The sequence below is a fragment of the Micromys minutus genome (genome assembly GCF_963924665.1).
Source record: "Micromys minutus genome assembly, chromosome: 1".
Classification (NCBI taxonomy): domain Eukaryota; kingdom Metazoa; phylum Chordata; class Mammalia; order Rodentia; family Muridae; genus Micromys; species Micromys minutus.
Genome location: NC_137969.1, coordinates 106,365,719 through 106,388,435, shown reverse-complemented (window position 1 = coordinate 106,388,435; position 22,717 = coordinate 106,365,719). Strand labels below are relative to the sequence as shown.

At 45.2% G+C, this 22,717-nt stretch overlaps 1 protein-coding gene across 1 annotated transcript in view; it reads left to right on the top strand.

The window, feature by feature from the left end:
* Positions 1 to 13,811: 13,811 nt before the first annotated feature.
* The window catches only part of RNF144B (ring finger protein 144B), a 51,238-nt gene continuing 42,332 nt past the window's right edge, over positions 13,812 to 22,717 (top strand). The window contains exon 1 of the mRNA XM_080921187.1: positions 13,812 to 13,954. The gene's annotated coding sequence lies outside the window, so the exon portion shown is untranslated. The remainder of the gene's footprint in view (positions 13,955 to 22,717) is intronic.

Sequence of the window (22,717 nt, the reverse complement as noted above, 5' to 3'; positions counted from 1 at the left end):
GGAACCCTCTCCCCACTCAGAGCTTTCTTTCTCTCTGTTTTTTTATGCATCCCCATCCCTTTGGCTTTCTTTCTACCGCTCTGGTCACTCCTGTTTGACCCTCTGCTCTCTCTGTTGATTAGTGTTCCGAGCTCTGTGTTCCTTAAATCAACCTAATGCTGATTTGTTATTTATGGGACGCTTTCAATATGAAGCATAATGCTGTCGATCTGAGACGACCGACACGTTGTCTGCCCTCCTTTGCAAGCAACCAGCAATTAGGATATAGTGGGATAAGTGCCTGTATAATTTAGATTTGGTTTGTCTCCTCCAAAACTCACGCTGATACTGTCTTGGCAGCAGTGGGAGGTGGGGGTGTAAGAAAGATCAATGCCTTCCTGCAGCAGGAGTTCTCTTTACAATTTTTGAATTTAATTGCTTTTTTTTTTTTTTTTTTTGCCTTTATTTACTGATGGTGGTGGTGAACATCATTGCCTGGGTGTGGAAGTCACAGTCCAGCTTGCAGGAGTTGAGGGTCTAGGGATCTATCTCGGGTTGTTAGAACTGATAGCAAATGCCTTGCCCACTGAGCTGTCTTCCCGAGTTAGTCCTTGCAAGAGTGGGGAGTCTGGAACAAGCTCACTCCTCATGTTTCTCTCTTCCCACACAGCCCTTTTGCTTTTGCCATGAGTCAAAGCAGGGCAATGCCCTCACCACAGACAGATGCTTCATGGTAGACTTGAGCTTCTAGACCCTGAGACACAACACTCCTTTTCTCTTCATAGACTCTCCAGTTTGGGGGTTCACAACACTCCTTTACTCTTCATAGACTCTCCAGTTTGGGGGTTCACAACACTCCTTTTCTCTTCATAGACTCTCCAGTTTGGGGGTTCTGATTCAGCAAGAGAAATCAGACCAAGCTGGTTTGGTAGTAAACCGCGTGTGTGGAGACATCCCGGGCTTCCTGGTAGACAAGAAGAGGCCTGGCAGGGCTGTGTTCATCAGCACAGGGGACGCCTGGGTTGCAGGTTGTCTCTTGTCTATGGGCCATACCTCAGAGCAGAGCCTGAGACAGAATTTGGAAAAATGCCAAGAATTTATCAGACTAGTCGAGAAGCATCAACGACTTTTGGATGAGACTCACTTAGTAGGGCCTTGTGTGTCAGAAAATGCACAAAACTCCATATGTTTACAAGTTCTGAAGCAAGAGTTAATTTTTTTCTTCTGTTGTGTTGTGTAAATTGAAAGAGGAGCAAGAAGAATTGGTATAGGAAGGGACTCTGTGCCCATAGTAAAATTGGGATTTCCCCAGGAAACTCTGTGCCTCCGCCCAACATAGAAGTAATCTGTGGCCAGTGATACAGTGAAAAATACCATCAAGCAATACTTAGCATATACTAGGGAAACTCAATAAAGAGTTTTGAATTTGTGAAGATCTTACAACAGAGGCAGGAGGAATGTTACGGGAATGACTGTTTGCCCCTCATTGGATTTAAAGTCCATTCATCAGGATGAATCCTATATCTGCTACTGTCAATGGACCCTTACTCATAACTATCTAGGTCAGAGCACCTAGGGGAGAACGTAGTACTATTATTCTGCTAAACAGATATAGGAGCAAACCACCCCAAGTTTGTATCTGTATCCCCACAGATTAATGTGTCTCTCAGTCTCGTCAGAGAGGTTCCTCTTTGCAGTAGTTGATAATTAGTTTAGAGACCAACAACCAGTTGATGAGCAGAGACTAAGAGACATCAGAGCATTCACCTCAAAATGACCCATCTGTGCCCCACTCCTTCCACCAAGGCTTAGGGCTCATGATGGCAGAGGAGGCAGAAAGAGGGTAAGGGCCGGCAGGCGTGGATGCTGCAGTGCTGGATGTGGCAGCACAGTTGCACACCAGCTCACAATGGCTGGGGCTGAATGTGCCAAGATCAAACCAGCCACAATGCCAGCATGAAGCCCCACCCCTAGCCAAGAAGCTATTGATGTTTATGGTTAATGGGAGAGGGTAGTCAGTTTTCTTCAGGCTGTGGGATCTGAGAGGCTGACCATGCCTCTTATAGACAGCACCAACTGGGCTCAAAACAAAACATGGAGGGAAATTAAGAAGGAAAACTGGGGAGGATGGTAGGGAGGACTTGGCAGAGGGGGTGGATGGCCGCTTGGACCCCAGCACATTAAACACATGTGTGAATAGTAAATCAAATACTTAATGAAGAGGATGCTTACCACAAAGAACTTAGAAGAGACATCTCTTTTGGATTCCTAAGTTTTAATTTCTCATCCTGTCAAGATACCCGCAGTAATGTGCTGGGATCCCATCACTGGAACAGGTAAGCAGCCTCGCCCAAACAGGAAGCAAAGGAGATGGGCATTATCTATTTAGTGTGCCCACCATGGGATAGCTCCTCTACCTGGCATCAGCTTAGCTTACGCTCAACCTGTAACCAGAGAGTCGCTCACACGAGGAACTTGTTTATGCTGACAAATGCCGCACGGCTCTTCTCACACCAGCATCCAACCTGTCTCTCTGTCATCTTGCCCTCCATAGGTAGCCCCTGGTGCTTCTGATGGGGGTGGGGCACAAACTCAGCATAGCACCAGAGTAGGTGGAGAATACAAAGGTTTTATTTATAGATCCCGGGAAGGGATGGTGCAGTAGTTAGGGCAGTAATCCATTGACCTTCATGGGTCACACAGACAGGAATGAAATCAGAGAGAAAAGGAGGGAGAGGGACAGACTTCCCAGAGAATGTTTAAAGGACCAGGTGGGAGTTACTTGAAATTCACCTACCAGGGACTAAATGGTTCTCTTGAAGGGAGCAGGAGAAATTTGGGCTTGAAGTATTCTAGAAGCATTTTCTCTGCTTTCTGCTGTCCACAGGCTTAGGTCCTTTGGCGGGGGGGGGGGGTGTTCTACTGCTGTGATCCCCCACAACCCCGAGTTCTAGAAATCATGACTCTGCTTGCAATGTGCCAGGGACTCTATACATGCATTTCCAATATCCATTCCTATGCATGACATGTAACAGGCAAGGGACCAAACAACCCAGGGAACTCTAGACTAGACAGCCCATCTTCAGGGAGACCAGATTCAGAAGTCTGTGTGTTCTTTTCACAGCACAATCCTGATTTATTTTATGGTTATATGGTTCACACAGGGTGTTTTCCATTCTAAATAACTGAAATAAATTCAAACAGGCTTTAACAAAAAAAAAAAAGGGGGGGGGGAGATTTACTACAAGGAAGGAGCCTCTCACAGAGCTGACAGGAATGCAGATAGCTTCCAGAAGGACCGGGAACCGAGAACCAGAACACTCTTTCCACTGGCTTGCCTCCCTGCTTGCGCATCTGCCTCATTGCCCCTTGCCTCTCTCCGCTGAGTCTGTAGACATGTAGATGATGAAGTACGCCTGCTGCACCGTTCCTGCCATACACAGAGATTAACTGTCCCTAAATTCAAATGCCGGGGCCAATCAGCGTTAGCTAAGAGACCAAACAACTTTACATCATTCAAAGGTGGCTACCATGAGCTTTGAAGGTGCTATCTATTATGGGGGTAGAGGGAGTAGGATAGCTCTAGGGATCACATTAAGATTTAACACATGCTGGGTGGGTATTTATTACTTATTTATTACGTTTTTGGGAAGCCTTGTTATTTAACCAGGATGGATTTGAACTTTCGGTCCTTACTCTTCAGCCTCCTGAGTGTTGAAACCACACGAGCATGCCGTACCTTTGTCTCCTTGTTTGGTCATATGGTTTACCTGCTACCCACCCTTTCTGGGTAGTCTGGGCCATGAAGGAGTCTAAGACCAACTCTCTTCTTGGCCAAGCAATGAGATTCCTCTTTTAAATCAGATTGTTCCTCCAAGTCATTCCTTATCACCCGTCTGCACATACTTGCATGAATGCGCGCGCGCGCGCGCGTGCACACACACACACACACACACACACACACACCTGCTCAGAAGACACCATCTTCAGTGGGAGTTTGTTTGACTTTTCTCTTCTTGGACTATAACAAGTTCTCTAGGCTCTTTTTGTCCACAGGAAGTGAAAAACACACCCCCTCCACACACACACCTACTGCTCACTACTGCTTTCTAGTGTTGGACATATTTTCCCAACAAGCCCTGCTTCCCCATAAATGAATACCTTTGCTTGCATTGTGTGCAGTTTACTTAGGGTCCCTTCGGAGTTGACCAACCATTCTTGGCTTCAGTGAAGTGACTTCTAAGGAAAGACACCAAAGCTCAGTGATTGGTCACACACAGGTGTACTTCCTATTTTCTATGGCAGCTGTAAACACACACACACACACACACACACACACACACACATACACACACACAAACCTGGAGGGGAAGGGGTTGTAACCTTTTTTTTTTCATAGTGCCCCTAACTTGTAAATATTCTAAAAGTTTGTTTGCAGCTCATTTGTTTAAAGCTGGACTTCATTCCGTCACACAAATCACGCTGTCCCTGCATCTTAGGTCTCTCGCCAAACTATAAAGGATCAGTTGGCCTAAAACATAGATGAAATAATAATCATGACCTTGGGATTCTCTTCACTGTTAAACCTGGATTCTGAGCTTTTGCCAGCAGCCCTGGACACACCGGCTTTCTGCGCACTCGTCCCCGCAAGCGGCTCTGTCTTGTGGCCCCCAGACACTCTAGTGATAGGCAAATGGATGAAGGGGATAAATTCCTCCGCTTGAGAAATGCTTTTCTTGGGTCTGTTTTTCCTCCATTTACAAAAAGAAAAAAAAAAAAAAAAAGAGGAAAAGAAAAAGAAGGATAGAAAGAAGAAATTTTCTAGTGAGTCTTTGTTTATCTGGATCCCTGAGCTCACCTGCCTGGGATGAGGATTAGGGCCTTAGGGATGTCCCGCCAGATTAGCAGGTGTGACCCGGCTCTTACTTCAGGGCCCTGTTATGTAACCTCCGGGGGCCATTTTTTCAAGGCTTCTGCTTATTGCAGCTTTAGCGGATGACTTCATCCTGCTTTCTAACTTGGAACCGGGCAACTTTACGTTCCCAGAAAACAGATGGACAACAAGGTTGAAATAGGATCCCGTACTGAAATAGTCTTTGACTCACACTCTCTCTGTGCACGTGGGAAACTTGCCTCTTTCCTATTGCAGAGGGGCCAACCCGGAGAATTCAATGCTCCCAGAGTTACTAGCCTCTCCATGTATGTTTTAGATCTTCCTTCCTAGCCAAGGTTGGAATTCTGCTGACACAGCAATATTGTCCAGCTCGATCTGGCAGAACACCTGGCCTTTTGCCGCAAGTCAATGTTGAAAAACAAAATCAAAACTTTTATGTCAACCTTCTATTTTTGGCCACACCCCCCACCCCCTGCTCTCCAATGGTGCTGACAAGAGAAAAATGGGGGAGCTTGATTTCATGGTAATTTTATTTTGGGAAGTGAGGCTATAATGGAAATTAGTTGCCTTGGGCCCCAGGGTACTGATGACTTGGTGTACCAAGAGCTTTCTGTATGGCTCCAGGATTCATTCATGGTACCGCTTTACCAGACGACGGAGCCTTAGTGGATGGGTTGCTCAGAGTGCTAAAGGAGATGCTAGTTACAGAGCACTTGGGTAAGATCATATTGTTGAGTTCACTAAGGCTCTGATTGTTGAGACCGAAGCCATCCTCACACTGTACAGAACAGCCATAATAAACAAGGCGTAATCTACTTAAAGGCTTGCTCGCTCCAAGAGGGCTATAGCGGATGCCTTTCACTCTATCCTTGCCAGAAGGTGTAATGATGTTCATGCCTTTGCACTTCCACAAAGTGAAGTGTGTACATGTGTGCATGTGTATGCATGCATGCACATGTGTGTGCATGTGTGTATATATACATACATGCATGCATGCATACATTTTTGCACATGTGTGAGTGTGACATGAAAATAAAAGGGGAACTAAGAAGAGGTAGAAAAAGTTGTAAAGGGTGGGGAGAGATCTAGTGAGGGATACAGAGGGAATGGAGAACATCCTGTCTCATACGCAAAACTCTGGATCTAACTCTGTGGGCATGAACGTGACAAGACGCAGGAGGACTATTCTCGGGGGAGGAGTCCAGCAAAGGGGGAGAAGTGACAGACTGGGGTGGGGGTGGCGAGTAAGAATGCAGTCCAATGACATATACTATGAAAATGTCATGGCAACCCCCCCCCCCTTTTTTTTTCTCCATCTGACTTTAAAAGTTAATCAAGAAGATGATAAGCCTTGAGTGACTTCTTGTGGGAGGAGGAGCTGTCAGTTATGTGGGTTAGGCAAGAACGGCCTCTGTAAGTGGAAAACCTCAGCGATCAGTAGGAAACCTGAAGAAGGCCTTAGGGGAGAGAGGTGGCGCCGGAACTCAGAACAGAAGTGAAGAAGCCTGAGGATTGCGGAGCATGACCAGGGCTGCCGCCATGAATTTCTTTTCACTTACAGTCATTATTAGGCTGTCAGACAGTCACCTCCGTGATGCACTGGGCAGTAGTGTAAAATTCAGGGGCAGGATTGGATTTCGTGAGGTCAGTTGATTCAAAGAGCTTAAATATTTACTTATTGCTTTATGTAATAATGACTTCAAAATAAAGGGGTGGATGTACTCGCCTTTAAGCAAATGTTTGCTGAAGTCACAGGCTGACATCCTAGAGGGTTCAAGAATGTTTTTCTTGACTTACAGGTGGATTGACTGGAGTCTCAACTGAACCCCAGATGGTTAAGCTTGTTCCCTATTGGGGACAACACCATTCGTACCCTATGCTTTACTGACGATTTCCTGGAGTGTCAGTCACTAACTATTTAAAACTTCACTAAGTGAGGTAGCAGTCCTGGAGAGGCAGAGGCAGGTGAATCTGAGTTTGAAGTCAGCCTGGTCTGCGTAGTAAGTTACAGGACAGTTACAGTATGTAGAGAAAGCTGTACAGAGAAAGGTGGGGGCAGGGGGGCAGGAAAGAAAGATACAGTTTGTAAGTACATAAGCTTAGATGACGACGACGATGATGATAATGTTGATAGTGATTTTGTTGTTATTTTTTGAGATAGTTCTCTATGTAGTCCTGGTTGTCCTGGAACTTGCTCTTGTAGACTAGGCTGGCCTCAAACTCAAGAGCTCTTACCTGCCTCTGACTCCCGATTGCTGGAATCAAAGGCATGTACCACCACCACTGCCCAGATAGATTGCTTCTTATAGTGAATACTTTTGTGAAGATTAAAAGAGATAATGTTTGTATAAAATGCTGGCTACCAAGTTCCATGTCCACCTTGCAGTAGCAGGAGTCACTCGATAATCTGTTCTTCCCTCAGATTCTCCTGAGCTGAGGAAGCCCCCATTCTCTCATAACAAATATTCAGAAGACTCTGAGAAAACAGCTCCCCTCCCTGTTCATGCCCTGGTTAAAATATCTGCAGATTCTATTGTCAGAGTTTGGAATTTCCGTGATGATTTTAAATAGAACTTCCTTTGCTCCTTGTCTGAGCCTTGGGTCCTCAAACCTGATGTGCTCCAAGCACAGACACTTCCAGCCTCACTGGGAGGAACCAGTTCAAAAGTTACTTGTTTTAAACATTGCTGTGGTCCCCCTTTACCTGGAGGCTTCAGAGCTTCTCCATGAGGCCTTGATATGCAAGATACAGGCTTGTTTCTTGGATCACAGGTGGGCAGTGGCTTTGTCCTTCACAGTGCTAAGGGGGGTGGGGTGGGGGTTGAAACACCTGAGAGAGAAAAGCTTAAGCCAGAAGCAAGAGAAGAGCTTGCAGGTCTTTGATTTGTTTTGATTAAATTCCAAGATGATACAATCATCCGACTATTAAAATAATTAGTTGCCTTGTTTTCTATCTAGAGGTGCTATGGTTCTTGACTGGCAAATAAGAATAGATTTGTGGTAGGATGATGGATCATGAGCTGTGGCTTTTCTCCCCTTCCTCCCTCCCCCCCACCTCTCTCTCTTTCTCTCTTTATTTTCCCTCCTTTCCTCTCTTTTTCCCTTCCCCCTCTCTTTCCTTTCCCTTTCTCTCTCCCTCCCTTTTTCTCTTTCTTCCTCCCTTCCTCTTCCTTCCTTCCTTCCTCCCTCCCTCCCTCCCTCCCTCTTTCTTTCTTTCTCTTTCTTTCTTTCTTTCTTTCTTTCTTTCTTTCTTTCTCTCTTTCTTTCTAAGACAGGTTCTCACACTGTATTCCAGGCAGATATGGAAGTCACCACATAGCCCAGTCTTGTTTCAAACTCTGCCAGTCCTCCTGGCTCCGCCTCCCACATGCTGGTATTACAGTCGTGAAATATTAGGCTCAGTGGATTTATTTATTTGTTTGTTTGTTTGTTTATTTATGGTACTGGGGATGGAAAGTGGGCAAAGCTAAACAAGTGCTCTGATTACTTAGCTACAACTTTAGCCCTGGACTTATTCTTGAGAAGGTCAGGACCATGAGACATTTCAGAGAGCAATTCTTTGGAAATGTGCAGCAAAAGTAGAATTATTAACCTACTTGACCTAAAGTAAAACAGTAGCAAACATAAGAAGTGAGGGGTTTTGGAGGCTACTCCCCTCAAGTCAGGATCCATTACATGAGAACTCAGTGCTCAATATACAAACCCAAACCCTAACTACTTGAAAATTCTTCCAAAGGAAAAAAAATAATCAACTTTTGAGAGAGTCACAAAAAAGTGAACTTTATGCTCAAATCTTTAAGGCATTGCATATACTAAAAACTTTACAGAGGGAAAATTCCGTTACAGTAAATGTTTTTATTCATGAAATAAAGGCCAGCTGAAACACCTGCTCCTCAGAGAAAATCCTTCCAAATGCATGCCCTCGCACACAGATGGATGGGAAGAAGAGCTGATGAGTTAATAAAAGAAAAACATATAAAGGGGAGAAATGACAAGATCATGCAAAGAGTAAAATCTCGAAGGTTAGGAATGCAGACAGACACAACCACACATGTGAGTGTCAGGGAAGGTGGTGTGAGAATTAAATATATACACAACAGGGGCAAAGCTCAACGAAGGCTAATTTGAAAATACGGAAGAAATGGCTCTCTTCGTGGTAAAGTATAAACGACCCAAGCTGACTGGAGCAGAGAGTCTCAGTGGGTTCATTACTGCAGCCCCTCACCGCCTCTTCCAGATCTTACCACAGTTTCATCCAGCAGTGTGTTAGGATTTGAGACTTGGAAGAATGCTCCCAATCTAGATTACCCCTGAGACGGAGTGAGTGTGACCCTGGTTTCCCCCTGGTCCTTTCCCAAGGGAAGGGAGCCAATGCCATCCTTTCTGGCTCCTTTTGTCCCAGCCCTTCTTTCTTCACCTGTTGCTTAGCACATACTCATAAAGTTCGTCTACCTTTAAAGACCAGCACATAAGCCACTCGGTGGGGAAATGGAAAAATGACACCATTTCGAAAGGAACCTTTCTACAGAAGACGGGCTAAAGAGGTTCAAGTTAAATATAAAATTAAAGACCAAATTTCGATTTTCCCACAAAGGTGGAAAGGGACACATAATTTTCAAATCCACTGAAGCAGTATCTTTATCAAGTTCGTAACTATCTCAAGAACCTTTCGACAGTGTGAGCCTGTAGGCCACAGGCTTGCAGCTACGCCAGCCCCCCTTTCCACTGTGATCATGTTTCATGCTGTGAGGGGTGACTCTTCAGTAGAGTTAACCAACTTTTCTAAATCCATTTTGTCCACTTTGAGTGTAATGCTTTCTTTACATGTGCATGGAACACAATGACAGCCATTTAGCGGGCTCCAGCACCAGAAAGTGGCTCTGTACAGTTAAACCTTTCTAGCTTTTTACCAAGGCACCAAATGTTGCACATGAACATCGAGTTAATCTAGTACGCTGAAAAGCTTATTTTATCTAATTTATGGTACCAGAGCGGAATGTTTAGGAAAGTTGTGAATTGAATTAGGTTTGACTCGGAAGCTTACCATGAAAATTAATTTTCATTTTGAGATAAGGTCTTGATTGCCATGTAGCCCAGGCTGGCTTTGAACTCACGAGGTTCTTACCTCAGCCACATGAGTACTGGGTTTGTGGATGTGTACCACCATACCTACTGAAATCCAATTTAAGTAAAAAGATAAATATTGAATATATGTGGGGGAGGATGTGGATGTAGAGGACAACTTGTGGGGGTCAGCTCTCTCACTTTTGACATGTAGGTTGCAGGGATCAAACTCAGGCCGGGCAACAATACCTTTTACTCCTGAGCCATTTGCTTAATAACTACCTTTACTTGATAACCCATTCCGTCTTTTCTTAAGTCTGACTACAATGGTTTTATAACATTGCCCATTATATAATATGCTATATATTGTTGTTTTATACATACCTGAACTGATAAGTTCTATTCAATTTATTGGTCTCAGATTTTATCTGGTTTTCCGTTTTAGCCTTTTCCCCCTATTAATATAGGGGTATTACTATGTAGCCCAGGCTGGCTTCAATCATGTGGCAATTCTCCTGCCTCAGCTTCTTAAGTGCTGGCATTTCAAACATCTGGCTTGAAAACTTTAAATTTGCTTTGGCTTTAATTGGGTATTACTTCTATATGATTAATGATTAATAATCATTAAGCAAGATTTTGATGTGGCTTTTCTTTGGGAAGATCTGAAATTCAGATTAGGAGAGGATCCTTTATGACAATGTTCAATAGGATTAGACCGGTGAGCAATTTATAGACCATGTTCTCACTCAGGAGGATAAAAATACCTTCTAGATTATAGTGTTTAGATTGGCTTCTGAGACATATCAGTGAGCTATTTATTTTTCTAGGCTAAACGAGGCTCTTCTCGCTCAGGCTGTCATGAGGGCTTCCTTCTTCCTACCTGGTAATGTATCTCTGGGTTCTTTTTCTGGCCCCTTTCATTCTTTCCCCTTTTCACTTCCCTTCTCGATGTGTATCATTGACACGGTTCCTGTTTTAGACCTGGCCAGGACCACGGTGTAGAGCTGAGCAGGGCCCCATCCCAGAGGTTCACGTGCAGCTCCGCTCCCTAGGATCCGGCAAACACAAGAGCTTCTGTCTCACTGGGCACCGTGCAGACCAACGTCAGAGATCTCCCACTTATTTACACAACAGTTAAATTAAAGAAAATAACCTTACATGTGTGTGAGTGTTCTGTCTGCACATGTGCCCCTGTGTGACCTGCCATCTGGTTGCTGGAAATTGAGCCCTGGTCCTCTAGAAGAGCAGGGGGTGCTCTTAACCACTGAGCCATCTCTCCACGCCTGCTGTCCTTCCTTCTTCCTCTTAGGTTAAAAGGCTGAGTTTGACTGGATTATGTCCAATAACTTATGGGAAGTCACACGGCTAGTAAGGGTTTGTGTGGGTCAACCATGCTTCCCTTACAGGATGCTACTTCTTATGGGTGGTAATTTCATTTGTAGGGGCTGTCTCCGTGAGCACGGTTCCTAAATGGCTTCCTACTCAGTCAGTTCTAGGAGATGGCCTTGTACTCGGCCTACAGGATGGTGGATTCTGTGGTAGGAAGCTGACTCTTCATTATCGGTTCCACTTCTCTTTACCATCCCCCACGCCCAGCTGCACCAGCAACCGGGTCTCGGCAGCCTCATGCCCTACATCCTAATAGATGCTGAATTCCATTGATTCTGTTTCTGAAGTCACTTTTCCATTTGCACCTCAGCCCTCCTCTCATCACAAACACACCGGTTCTGTCTACCTTATGAAGGCTTCTCTAAAATCTCTGTCACTAGCCACGCCCCCTGCCCTGCTCAGCTTTCTTCACAGTCCCCTTCTAAGCTGCTTGAAGACCCGGATTGAAACCCTAATCCCAAATAACTACCCCTCTTCCGTCTTTCTTCCCTTCCTTCGCCGGGCTGACTTTTGCCTGTGTCACCACAGCACCTGGTCTTCAAGAATGCCACACGGTCATGTCCACTCTCACGTGGGGTGAAGAGGTCGGTCTCAGCCTTATCTTCCTAGTCCCGAGCAGCCTATGGGAGAAATCAGTAGATACCAGAGGGGATGCATATCATCTGTGGACACCTTAGGCAGATACTTCCAGTATATTTAGCATTAAATCTTGACTACATTGGGGGGGGGGTAAATTTACATCCGCTTTGATGTGGTTCAGGTCTATTGAAGTCTCTGTGTCCAAAACACAGTTCGATTTTTGCCTGACCTGTATTTTTCATTCTTTCATTTGGCTGTGGCTTCTCCCTTAGCCTGCACCTTAATTGCAGGGCGATGTAAAAAGTGGACTGTGTTGAACTTTGGCTTGAGGCTCAGAAGATCGCTATCAACACTGAGGAATGAGTTGGTCTGTTAGGTGCTTGTTTACCTTCCTTGTCTCTTATCCACCAGGAATGGTCACTGCACCAAGAATCTTTCTGGGCGTAGGTTACTTGGGGCCCTAAGTGCCACTCAATCTGAAGTTAGCTCTTCATCCTCATCCTTCTCGCTAATACACATTTTTCTCGACAAACCCATTTTGATCTTATCCCAGGGTTTTGTCCAGCCCCTTAACTCTCCCTAAACATCCTCTTTAAACTTATTTGCTTGGGTTAAAATAACTAAGACTTTGCAAATTCAAATGCCTTCTGGTTGTATGATTTTTTTTTTTTAAGAGAGGCTTTCTTTGTGTAACCCTGGTTGTCCTAGAACTCACTTTATAGATCAGGTTGGCCTCGAATTCAGAGATCTTCTTGTCTGAGTTCTGGAATTAAGGGCCAATGCCACTCCGGCCTTTAGGTCCATACTGTGTACTCTATTGTCTGCAGTCACCCTCCTCCCTTTGTTTTCTCTCTAGCTTCACACACACACACACACACACACACACACACACACACACACACACACACACACAGAGCATTCTGAACTTGGCTAAGAGGTGGACAGCTTCCTTACAACACCCGTTTACCTGTCCCAGGAAGCATCTGTAAGCCCGTTCCTTTCGGGAAGTTACATCCTGACCTTAGTTAGCAGCTGAAGGAAGGTTGCAGAGAGCCCACAGAAAAAATCCCTTTGCCAGACATCTTTCAAAACTGCAATGTTCAACAGGTTTGTTTGGGCCTGTTCTTGGGACCTATGGGGGCTGACACTGAGAGTGAGGATTTGCCATTTATTAAAAACACAGTACTACGTATCCACAGTCATGACACACTACTCCTGTTTCCTGGATTAGCTGTTTGATTGCCATTAAGAGAGACAACAACTAGATATGTTAAGCGTGCTTTTCACATCTTTTGTTGACAAAGCACTTGAAGTGAAATCGTTGTAAGTACACTAAAGCTTCTAGCTTGATTTGCCCACATCTGACACACTTGGACAGCCAAGGTACACACTTGAAGTGATGTGGGACGGCAGCGGCTGGGTGGTGGGTGGGGGCTGGGGGTGGGTTGAGGGAAGGTGAGCTAGCACGTCAAGGGCTGTGGAAAGTAGAAGAGGAAAGGTGTGCTGTGAAGATACACAGAGAGACGACAAGAGCTGCAGCCCAAGGTGAGGCTTACTGGTGAGCAGGAGGAAGCGCAGTGGGGGGTGCTGCCTGCACCCAGCCGGGAGATTCCTGGGGCAGCGCCAGGTCCCGACCTGAGGGCCACTGCTCTGCGCTCTGCCTGCTTGGGATTGGACAGGGTTAAGGCCATCACCTGCAATCGAAGTGCGACCCAGATGGGAAGTAGGAAGTGCGGCGCCGAGCTTCCTGTATAAATAAACGCTCTGGCTGCCGGCGCCCCAAGCCGCTGGCTGGTTCTGCAAGGTTCCTGCCTGTCAAGACAAGGAGGCGGAGAGGAACTCCTCCTCTTCCCGAGGAGCTGTAGGTCTGGGCGTGGAGTCCTGTGGCAATCCTGCAGAAGTGTAAAGCTGTCATCCAGGCGCGGAGCACTCAGGGAGAGGGGAGAGAATGAGAGAGCCCTTCCTCCCCGGTGTGCCAGCTGCCCCGGCTGGCCCAGGCTGGACCTGCTAGAGAGACGTCAGCAGCCCGAGGACCTCAGCTTCAGCCAGGTAGGTTAGAAGGGGTGCTTGTGCAGGATGCCCGCGGTGCAAGCCAGGAAGGCTGCTAGCTTAAATATGGAGAGGGACGGGACCGGACGGAGGCTACCAGGTGGTTTTCGCTAAATTCTGTTTCTAGGGCTTAAGCCATGCAGAACCGCATGCATTCTAATGCCTCAGACACCTGTTAACTTTATTTATTTATTTTCAAATAAGTGCTTTTGAAAAGGTCGGAACAAATTAGTTTACTTTCTAATAAAGTGGTCTTTATAGGCTTCATCATAAATTGCATATTGGACCAGTCCTCTGGTGTGTCTCGAGGAGAGACTGACAGTTGGCTGTCTACCTTCTGTTATTTGGAAATGCACAGTAATATGTTGACATACAAAGCTATGAACAATACATTACGTTAACCGTGGAGTCTGGGCTATAAGTTATGGTGATATTTTTATCAGGTAATTGCTGATAAGAGAGAGAGAGAGAGAGAGGCTCTGCCCAGTTTTCAAGTTGCTGTTAGAATGAAACTGATCCCGTTTTTTCACGGAGGAAAAATATCTTGGCTAGTTCCTCCCAGGGCCCCTTTTCAAGGATTCTGTTGTCAATTTTACACACACCCCCTTTACATGCCAATTTCTCAGAATAGAGTTCTCTGTGTGTTTCCACTGGCTGTCCCTTTCTTTGTGCTTTCAGCCCCATGATCCTTATCAAAACCCCCGAGCTGGAACTCTTGACAGGGGGTCCTGGTCAGTTACTTCTGACTGCTGGTTTTAACACCAGAGGTATGGCCCGAAGGATAGTGTCCTCGGCATTTCTGAGGCAGCGGATGAGGGGTGTCTCTGCCCAGAAGCATAATAAATGAACTTTGAGATGACTCAGTTTTTAGGGTGTGGGTAGGAGGCAAAAGGAGCCCAGCCAGTCTTCACTGGGCTGCTGGCAGTTAAAAGTATCTGCAGCTTTCCCTGACTGAGGTGAGTCTTTTGCTCTCTGCTCCCATTCGGATCTGATTCCTCACTGGCTTCCTCCTCCTTACTGGATCTTTGTAAGCCTCACTCCTTTTCCTCATGGGCATCAGACCCTCAAGTGTTTCTGAAACTACCCTGAACAGAAAGAAAGGGAGAAAAAAGGAAAGGAATCCAAAGCAAACCATAAAGCCACTTGGATATAGCTGTATAAAGAAGTCTAAGGCTACCAGTCCCTCCACCTCCTGCCCTTGGGCATTTTCTGCTTTTGTGTGGGCTTCAAGTTGGGAGTGGTGGAGGGAGGGAGAGAGGGAAGGAGGGAGAAAAGGGATGGGGGGAGGGGGAGACAGAGAATGAGTTAGTTCTGCTTCCAGAGTACCTTCTGAGTGTCTTCACTCATCCGGAGTGAAGAACAGGAAGATTAACGTCTGTAGTGAATGGGAAAAAGATGTCAAGTAGCAGAATCCTAGTGCTTGGGTTTTTGTTGAAAATAAACAGTAAGAGAAAACTTAACCTAAACCCCCCCAGACCATCACCCTAGATAACTTTGGCCTGCACTATCCTGCTGGAAGGCAGGCTTGAGTGTGGTCAAACACCGACTGACCATTTACCCAGGGCTTTACAAATATTTACAGTCATCAATGCCAAATATCTTTCTGCTGAGCCCCAAAGAATATTCTCAGCATTCAAAAGCTCCATTCTCATGAATGGTCTCAGTTTACTGGCAGTTTTTTTTTTTTTTTTTTTTTTTTTTTTTTTTTTTAAGGCATCCAGATTTCTAAACTAGGTCAGTGTGAGACATGTCTTTTTAAAATAATCAGTTTGGGGATCTCAGATTATGAGCTCAGGTTTTTTTGTTTGTTGGTTGGTTGGTTTTGGCCAAATTGTACAAGCAAAATGAAAAGTATGTCCTCTCTAGAAAGAAAAAAAAAAGAGCTTTATTTTATCTACCCAGCAAGATGATTTAGCTTCCTGGAAAACATCTTTGTTTTTAACAGTGTGAATACTTTTAATCAGGACAAAAATGTGTATTTGAAATTTCTTTCTGGAAAAATTGTTTCAATATTTTAGAAGCCTGGGAACATTTAGACACACTGGGAATTGCTTCTCTGAAGTCTATGCTAGTCCAGCCTTCTGCTTCTCCCCCAGCTTTGGCTTGGCTTTCCGTTCCCCTTAGGTGGGATTCTTGGTGTTTGATAACCCCAGTCGAGGCAGCTGTCCGGGATCATCTGCCCTCAGAGGATGGTGTAAGAGCAAAGTCCAAACTGTTCTGGGATCTGGCCCTACTTTGTGTAACTGATTATCCTGGTTGTGGGGAAGGGACCAGGCTGCCATACAAAGTCATGCTTGGCACTTAGAGCAGTGGTTATTTGATGCTACTGCCCCTCAGCCTATAGACTTTTCTTCCCCAGATTTCTGCCTTAACTTGTAGACACTCCCTAGTTATACTAAGTTAGCAAAGCCTTTGCTTTTGATTTATTAGGAATGAATGTGAATGAGAACCAGGCCTTTAACATGCAGTCATAAAATTTGTCTGTTGTCAATAACTCTTAGAAATTGTTATCTCAGAAGTGAATTTTAATAGGTTTTTAATAGGTGTCAACTTTTCATTTATGTTGTTTTACCAGAATACAAAAAAAAAAAAAACCATTTTGATGTTCCTCATTTCAATCATGTGCTTTCTGATACCGTTTTCCTGATATCATCCGAGTCTTACATAAGTTAGAGAGCTGTGACCGCACCTGCGTCTTTTTATCTCGTTTTTGTCTGCTTTTTGCAGTGCAGAAGTTTAAACCCAAGATCTCAGACAGGATAATTTGGCTCTCTACCTCTGACCTACACCCTCAGCCTCGAACATTTATGTTAATTTTTTAAAAAAGTGCATTATATTGATGTGTTGATTGTGTGTATGGAGGTCAAAAGATAGTTGTCAGGACCTTTCATCTGTGGGTTCTGAGGATGGAAACAGAGTCGTCAGACTTCGTGGTAAGCACCTTTCCCAGATAAGCCACCTCACCAGCCGTAAATGTTCTAATTTATCTTCTTCTTTTAGTGGGATGTTAGTTTGATACTGACATTTATTTTTTCATTTAAATTTGCCATTAGCTGGTGACACAGTGTCACATTGCGGTAGTTATTTTATTTATTTTTAGGATTTATTTGTTTTGTTTATATGAGTACACTGTAGCTATTTTTCAGAAACACCAGTAGTGGGAATTGGATTCCATTATAGATGGTTATGGTTGCTAAGAATTGAACTCAGAACCTCTGGAAGAGCGAGTCAGTGCTCTTAACCACTGAGCCACCTCTCCAACCCAGCGGTAGTTACTAAAAACAGAGAACTTGGAAACTGGAGAGATGCCTCAGTAGTGAAGAGGAGTAGGACCAAGGACCCAGGTTTGGTTCCCAGCATGCACATGGCAGCTCAGGTCTTATTGTATCTCAAGTTTCAGGGGAATCTGATGCCTTCTTCTGGCCTTTTCATCTATTTCATGTACACAAGCCTATGTGAGTTTAGGTGTATCATGTATGTGCAGGCACCTATAGAAGCCGGGGAGTATGGGATCCCCTGGAGCTGAAATTACAGATGGTTGTGAGTCACCTACTGTGGTTGCTGGGAGCCATGTTGTAGGTTTTGGGAACTGATTCAGGGTCCTTTGCAAGAGTAGTAAAGACTTGTAACTGCTGAGCTGTCTCTCCAGCTTTCTCTTTCATGGAATTGTGGCTGAAACCATATATCCGCAAGTTTTTTTCTGCATTGTGTGACATCATCTGCTGAGAAGCTCACCAACCAGCTTCCTTCTCTGCCCAGGGGCAGGGTTATCACCCTAGTATCCCATCTCCTAACAGATAAGGAATTTGGTTCATTGTGGTCTGACTTTCTTTCCTGCATCATGAATTCCAGTTACAAGATTATTTGGGAAAGGCGTGCAAGGGTATACGCCCTGAACCTTCTTCGGTGTGGGAGGTTAGCAACTCCACTTCCTCGCTGGCCTCACAAAAGTTTGTTTCTAATTAAAATTTCTGTGGAAGATTAAAACTTTTACAGGAGGGAGTAGTATTTACATATGCTTTTATTCATTTGGAGAAAAGTTTCTTTGGTTTAGATGTTCATACTTTGGTGACTGTGGTTTTCTGGTAATGTCCTGACCCTAGAAGTCAGCCCAAGTCTTGTTCTGTAGGGCTTTTTGAAACACCACATCTCCTCCATCTCTTAATTATATTATTGTTCAACCTGCCTGCCACAGACATTCTTTCCTGCTCTGGGGCTTTGTTGCTGTGCCAGGCAAGGGGAAGAAAATTATTCAGTGGGGCTGGGTGAATAATTGTGGGAGGCAAGAGAACCAGCGGTTAAAGAAAGGGATGTGCAGGACAGGGCCGTGGTGAGGAGGGAGCTGCCATGGTGAATGTAAAATCACAGCACCAAGAACAGCGAGCTACGGGTCACGTGCCCACTCCCACCCTCTTTGATAAGCTTGTATTGCTAGGAAAGCTGGAATGGGTTTCTACTTCGTGGACCTTACCCTGCAGTATAAAGAAAATGTGGAACAAAGACAAGGAATATATATCAGGGAACAGCATTTTGTAAGGATAAAACTAGACATCCCAGATGCACTATATTCTGCAGGGCTCAGAGTTAACATCTTATGATATATATATATCAACATTTTAAAGTTGGGTCTTATTAAAATAGTTTCCTGGACCTTATTCACTGGTGAATTTGAAACAGTAAGCATACTCTTTAGTAAAAAAGTCTTTGCTGAAGCTTAAGACCCCCTTCCCAGGGAGTGTTTGACTAGTATGCATGAATCCTAGGCTCAGTCCCCAGCACCATATAAGGCCTGGCATTGTGGTACTTACCTATAATCCTTGGCCCCAGGAAGTAGATGTGGGAGAATGGTGGAGTTCAGGGCCACCCTGGGCTACGTGGGACCCTGCTCTCTCCCAAAAAATGTTCCCATTCCTCTTTCCTCATGCTCTTCCCTCCTTCCCACCCACCAAAAAGATGACAGTGACAGAACTGTACACTGGATAATGACATTTCCATTCATCGCCTACTTGCTGTGCTCGCACATGATGGTGGTCCAATCAATCAAAACTGAAGGGAGCACATTCCTATTGCCTAGTGAGGACCACGGTAAATTCGGTAAGTGTTGTGACAGTTCCGGTGTAGACAAAGGCACTGGAATGCCCATTGCCCAGCAGTACCGGCCATACTGCAACATGTAGTGGTTGGTGATGATAATATTCAACAACACTACTGATTTGTGTTATATATTTTTATTGTTCTTTTGAGCCTACTATCACCGTGTATTTAAAAAGTATCTTCTGAGATTCAGCAGGTTTCACGGGTAGCAGCTTCTCTGGTCTTCTCTTTCCCATGTCTCTTATTACAGCAAAAGGCCAGGCAGAGTGGCCCACCCACAGCCTCTAGGTTTGTGTCACATACTAGGTGCTCTCACAGTGACCAGATCTCCCCAGTTGCTAAACACCGCATGACTGAAGACTGAGGTCTGCAAGCTACAAAGTTGAGATCTTATTTCTGTCCTTGAACTGCTGTTATGAAGGTTTTAAGACCAAGGAATTGTACACTTAAGTGTCTGGTCTTTGTCTCCCTATTTCTCTGGACGAAATCACGAGATTACAGAGAGGGGAGACGTCTTTTCCAAGCCATTTCTCAGCACTACTGCCTCGAGGCTGGGGGCATGGGTCTTAGTGCCCATCACATCTGAGACCTAAATATTTCTTGGACCTGCTGATGCCCTGGAAGATGCCCTCGTCTTCATTATCGATAACGACCAAGTCCTTTATGAGGGACACCTTGTTTGTACTCCTTGGCCCTGCTCACTCTTCCCTTGAGAGACAGTTGCACAGATATGAACTATGCTTCAGAAGTTGTGTTTCTCCGAATTCTAGTGAGTCTGCCTGTGGCCCATCTGTTCTTGCTGTCACAGGGCATGCAGGAGAACTGTTGGTGATGTTACTGATATGCACGGGTTCATCTTGTCCCTAAACGATCAGAACACTGGTCAGAGAGCCAAGTAGGAAACAGAAGCATACCGGCTAGCACGGAGGGCTGCCAGGAGCCTTGCCTTAATTAGCACCTTCTGCCCTTGCCTTTGCTCTAGCTCTGCTCCCAGTGAACTCACCTGTCTTCCTCTAGACCCCGTTTAGGGTACAGCTTCAGCGACCGCCTAATGGCAACTGCTTACTAGCGTTAGCCAGCACCATTTAAGTCAGCCATAGGCCCTGGTAAAAACATGAGCTAGTAGCTAAAATAAACTATTCCACTGGGCTTCAGTGCAAAGGTCAACACAGTCCAGTCAATTTCTCTATCTTTGGGTTCCAAATCTGTGGATTTGCTGGTGGACCAAAGGTATTCAGAAAGTGGGGCTGGAAAGTTGGCTCCAACAGTTAGGAGCAACTACTTACTGCTCTTAGAGAGAACCAGAGTCTGGTCCCCAGCTTCTATATCAGGCAGCCCAAGCACCAGGGGACCCAATGGCTTCTTCTGGCTCCTCTTCCACACATGATATGCGCACTAATAATAATGTGAAAGTAAAACAACTTTTGAAAGGTATTCGCAAAGGGCCAGGAGAATGGCCCAGCTGATAAAGCCTCCTGCTGCCACCAAGCCTGGCGACTTGAGTTTGATCCCTGGGACCTACCTACATGGTGGAAGGAGAGAACCAGCTTCTGCAAGTTGCCTTCTAACCTCCATACTGTGCACTGTGGCATGCCCCTGCATCTGCCCTTTTTTGAGAAATAAATGGAAATCAACAACAAGGACAACAAGACGTAAAACAACCCTCAGAAAAATGACTATATGTGCACTAAGCTTATGTAGAACTTTCCTGTTATTATTTCCTAAACAATACACTATAATGATTATTCATACGGCTTTTAGATTGTGTTATATTATTTAAGGCCTTCAGGAGGATATGCATTGGTTATGAGCAATACAGGGCCATTTAGTAGAAGGAACATGAGCATCTGAGTTCTGGCATCTGAAGGAAGGGTGTTCTGAACTAAAGCCTCGTGGACACCAAGGGACAGCCACAGGATTGTCTCTGTTGTGCTTAGCCAGAATGGTGAGAACTTCGGACTACTGTTCCCCACTCTAGAACAGACACAGCCTGAGACTCTCCATCACACAAACTGGTGTGAGAGCTTTGCCACCCCAGGGCCTCCCTTCCCAGAGCCTTCCCTTGGAAGCTCTGCCCTGTAGCTATGCATAGGATAGCTCAGTGTCTTTCAAGGTCACATGGACATTTTAAAAGCACCCTCTCATGTTTGGTCCTTGTCCTCGGGTCACTGCAGCATGGCTGGGAATCGAGACCTCAGCACAGGCGCAGTGAACTTTTCCTGACAGTCTGGCTTGTCAGTTATATCTGGCTGATTCACTTGGCAGGTGTTCTCCTTTGCTCTCAGTCTCTGCAGTTGTGCTCTGGCCATTTCTCCAAATGTTTTGCAAGGTGCTAAGACAATGTAGAGAAATTCCTAGATAACTCTATTAGTACCCTAAAAAAATGCTTCTCCCTCCAATTAGATTATCTTGTATACATGCCCACACACTCACACACACACACATACACACTTACAAACACACACACACATACACTCACACACACACACACACTTATAAACACACACACACTCTCACACACGAATATACACATACATACACAACACACACATACACAGACTCTGGCATACACTTACACACACACACACACACACACACACGCATGCAGGGTAACTGCCCTGATTCTGGATAGTCAAACAAGCTACATAATTTAAAAAATACTCTTACTCTTGGCTCTCACCGCTCTCGGAGTTTCGGGAGCAGATTGCTTTTTCAGGCCTCCGACAGAATATGAAAATTCCTCTTGCATCCTGTGCTTCCAGCACAACTTCTCAAGATCCCTTTCTTTGGCAAGCCTAGTGAAAACACACAAGGGAAGCGACTCTCCCACCCTTTCCTATCAGGCAGCAAGCACTTGCTTCTCATAACAAACGCTTCATGGTGCAAGAGGCACTTGGAGCAGACAGAAGGCTTTCCATTCCTGGTAATTTTGTACAAAACAGGACGGTTTAAAGTGGCTTTCCTTCCTCACATGATCTGGGCTTAGAGTTAGGTATACATAAACAAGTGAAACCTGCCACAAGCCTTTGAAAGTTGAAACCAAAGGCGGCTGCCAGAATTCTCTTCTTTCCAACATGCCCTTAGACTTGCTGCCAAAATTCTTTCCCAAGGCATCCCAACACCCAATGAGAGGCACAGTTACATTCAGAATAACTGTAAAGTAATTATAATTGTTACCTTGCAAGTGGTAGGGCGGATAAATCAAGCTGCTTCCTTGTCTTAGATTGGGAGTGCAGGGTATGAGAACGAACAAGCCGCACAAGCCTGCGGCCAGCCCAGTCTCAGTGAGTTGGCCGCTCTCTCTGGAAGGAAGGCCTTTCTTGAAGCCTAAAAGTGAAGGGGGGTAAAAATTGCCTGTGGCCTACAATGGAGTAGATGAGAGCAGTTGGGAGGGTGTCTTAGTTAGGGTGTCTATGGATAGACACCACAACCAAAATTAACCTTGAGAGGAATGGATTTATTTCACTTTACAACCCTCAGGCCACACCATTACTGAGGGAGGTCAGGGCAGGAACTCACACAGGGCAGAAACCTGGAGGGAAGGAGCTGATTGATGCAGAGGCCATGGAGGGATGCTACTTGCTGGCTTGCTCCCCATGGCTTGTTCTGCCAGCTTTCTTATAGAGCCCAGGACCACCAGCCTAGGGAACTCTCACACCTATCATTAAT